The sequence below is a fragment of the Pezoporus occidentalis genome, unplaced genomic scaffold (assembly GCF_034315485.1).
Source record: "Pezoporus occidentalis ecotype Australia unplaced genomic scaffold, CSIRO_AGI_Poc_V1 ctg60, whole genome shotgun sequence".
Classification (NCBI taxonomy): domain Eukaryota; kingdom Metazoa; phylum Chordata; class Aves; order Psittaciformes; family Psittacidae; genus Pezoporus; species Pezoporus occidentalis.
In genome coordinates this window covers 1-3,881 of record NW_026915944.1, presented here as the reverse complement: position 1 = coordinate 3,881, position 3,881 = coordinate 1, and positions in this window count along the sequence as shown.

Genomic DNA, 3,881 nt, shown 5'->3' with positions numbered 1-3,881 from the left:
TGACACAACAGAGCTGCCACTGGGTCCCCAGGACTGCTCCATGGGTTCTGGTGCTCCAGCAGGGCTCCACTTGTCCCTCCTGTCCCAGGGCACCTTGTTTTCCCCCCAGAGCAGCAGTGCTCTCCCCGCAGTGCAGCGCTGCGTGTGGTGGGACCCAGAGTCAGGCATGATGTGAGCGAGACTGGTTACAGTGCAGAGAGATTTGCTGGAGGCTCACTGCAAGTGGGTCACTGGGTTTGCCTTCAGTGAGCTCACCCTGAGCAAAATGAAATCAAAGGTTTGCTGCAGAGTGACTCCTGTCTACCAGTTGGTGGCTGCAGGGAAGGCAGCAGTGGAGACAAAACACAGCCTCTGCAAGTCATCTCTTGGGATTGTCCAGTGATCTCAGCAGAAGATTTGGTCCAGATTGTCCAAAAAAAAGTGTACTTCTCTTGGGCTTTGTTTATCCCCTCCACTAGATTCACCTTTCATAAAAAGTATAACAGATGGACAAGACCTTCCTCTGATGATGACATTTTTCCAGTTCAGAATGTTCAAAACAGCTCTGGCTCATACAGCTGCTCGGCAATTCTGTTTCTTGTCAGGAATGACATTCTTTCTAGTCACTAATGAAATCTGAACATGCAGGTTTTAGTGAGGAGAACAGTCAGTTTGTGCTGGGTGATGAACAGTGCGAGGAATAACTGTGCAGGGTCAGGATCTGGAGTTTGGTTTTTAGGCTGTAATGTTAGGAATGGAGAAGAGGGCTGTGGGAGAGGCAAAAGGGGACAGGGTGGCCAGTGACAAAGTCCAGGTGACAGCACAAGCTGCTGCACACTTCCTCGGTTTGGAAAATTAATTTATTAGCAATTTATTTCATTTTTATGTACCAAATACAGTGACTGATTGCTCAGAGGGTGAATGGCCAAGCTAAGAGAGGTATCTTCCAAATGGATGTGCCCCAGTGGTGAACAGGAACTGCCTGCCAGCGGGGTGCACAGACAGGGCCGTTCAGAAGCTCGGCTGCAAGGCTCCGGGAGCACAGAACCTCGGAGTGTCGGGCTGTAACCGCGCCCCAGCCTGGCCCCGACCCGTAGGGGGTGGTGCCCCGGGTGCCGGGGCGGCGGCGGGGCCGTGCCGCTGCCGTTAACGCTTCTGCCCGGTGCGGTGCCAGGGGCGAGGCGCCAACGTCGCTTCACAGACCTGCTGCTACGGGGCGCGACCCACCGGACTCCCCGACTGCCCGGCGGCCGTGCCGGGCCTGAGACGGTGCGCGCAGCCGCGCCCCAGGACCGCAGCAGGGGCGGGTACAGCGAAAGGGCGCTGGGGAAGCGGCTCCCCCGGCGCCGGCACTGCCGGTACCTGCCGCGGCTGAGCGGCGGCCCCGAGTCCGGCCTCTCACAGGATATACGGAAGAAGTGCTTTACTGTAAGGGTGGTGAGGCGCTGGCACAGGCTGCCCAAAGAAGTTGCGAACGCTCCATCCCTGGCAGTGTTCAAGGCCAGAGCCTTGGGCGACATGGTCTAGTGTGAGATGTCCCAGCCCATGGGAGAGGGCTTGGAACTGGGTGATCTTAAGGTCCTTTCCAACCCTAACTATTCTGTGATTCTTCTGATTCCCACCACTGTAAATGGAAGGAATAAGGTAGATCAGAAAGTTCCATTCAGCTGAGAGCAAGGAATTGTGACAACAGAGGTGGTTCTGGAATGAGCCTGCAGGCAGATGGTGTGTATCCAGGCCTTGACCATTGTTAAGAAATAGTGCTGAACTTCTTTCAAAAGGAGAAATGAATGAATGGCATTTACAGTGCTGCTCTCACTTTCCAGGCAGAGAAAAAAAAGCCAACCTTGTCAGGCAGTGAAACAAAGACAGATCAAAAAAGCTCGCTCTCATTTGGGGTTGTTATCAAGACAGAGGTTGCTGTCAAGAAACCCTAAGGACTTTTGGTATTGATTTTACATGGAAGGTTTGGGGAGTTTGGTGAAAGATGATGGCAAGTAAAATACATTTAATGATACGTGGGGTCAGAGCTCAGGAGTCTCACTGGAGTCCTGTATGTCTTCTTCCCGACTGGGCCAGCATCCCTGCCTGGGCGTGTAAAGCGGACAGCTAATGCCTTCCAAGCAAACGCCAAAATATCTTTTGTCAACCCAGTGGATGTAATGACTGGTATTTCAGACATCAGTCCGTGCACTGTGTGGGCGCACATTGTGTTCATCCTTAAGTGTAGAAAAGACCAATTGAATATGTGCAGTATTAAGTAAGACTTCCAGATTCTGTCCTCAACAACTTCCCAACATGGGCAGCTAGATGTTTCCCACTGAACGCACTGGCTGATGATGCTGCTATTTGCAGTGCACAAACACATCTTTCACTTGGCCTTTTCCTATGCTAGCTTTGATTTCTGCTTTAGTATCATGGAGAGCGTGACACTAGAACTCACTTTCTCAACTCAGTCAATACGTGAAGAGAAATACCACTCAGAGGTCATAACATGCTGTTCCATCTTCTCTGTCCTGCCCTATATCATCGGCTGGATTTGCAAATCGGGTCACAGACATAAATGTTACATGGGGGCCAGGACAAAGGAATTACGGTACCAGGTCAGAACAGTTGTTTGCTTCATCTAGGGTTATGTCTGGCAGAGTTGGCACCATGGGCCTCAGGAAAAGGAGTGTACTGGAAAGCAAGATGAATGGTGATTTTGTGCCTTCATATCGCTGTGTTAAGGGCATACTGAAAAGGACAAGAATTCCCACATGGACTAGCCTGTGGCAATCTGCCCTGTAGCATAACTTTGTGGAAGCAAAACAAAAAAAGAAAGTGTGTGATCTTTCCTCTCTGGAAAGAAAGAGAGAGTAAATGTGCATGCATTTTTGTCTTTCCATCTCTTTCTTCCCTCTGTCTACCCCAAGGTCTTTTGAATTTGTTCACTAATTTTGCATGCAATTTGGTAAAGAGATAAGAGAGCTCAGTGACAATGAAATTCCTGCAAATCCATGAAATTTAGGGAGAGGAGAAAGACCTCATAGGCACTAACAAGCAGACTGCAGTCTGGGCAAAATCCTTTGCAGGCACCACCAAGCCCACATCAAGGTAAAGATGTCCTTTGGAAGGCGCTACTGGAGGTCTCTAGTCCTGTCTCTACTCAAAGCACCAAACTATATTAGACTCAGCTTTGCTTGGGCCAAGTCTCAACTACTGCTAAGGCTGGAGATTTGACAGCTGCCCCAGATGAGCACTCTTCTGCAAGTGAAGAATCTTTTCTTGACAACCAAGCTGAACCTCCATCCTGGGGCCATTTGCCCATGATTGAGAGGCATTTGTCTTTACAACTTTACCATCATTTTTACAGCTCCCATTGGAGTAGTGTTAGCCCAGAATTTGAGGCCCCTCAGCCTCCTCTTCATAAAACAAGCTGATGTTGAGTCAGTCCACAAGAAAAAGAAGCTGTAGGCAACCAGTATCCTCAGAATGACTTCTTTTTTATAAATGGGAAGACAGAGGGATGAGAATTAGACATTTCTGCACTTCCTACAAAAATGTATAAACACAGCACTGCAATGCACTCATCTCTGCTTTCTTGAAGAGTAACAACTATTGCTACAAGAACAACTACAACTGCTTTCTTTCCAGACAAATGATGAAGTATCTTACCTTATGTCAGCATTAAGGAACATAAATCAGTCATCTCTCTGCCAGCATTATGTTTCATGAGAAGCTCAGATACTCTCCTCTCTAGTGCAGCTCCAAATGAGTACCTCATTTGCAAAGTTCATGTATTACCTTGTTGATTTACCATAGTGCTCCCTTAACGTTTGTGAGTTGAGTTTGCTTTCCAGACCCGGGTTTTAAATAACTTCAGAATTGAAAACTTCTTATTGTTTTGCTATTTCTGCATT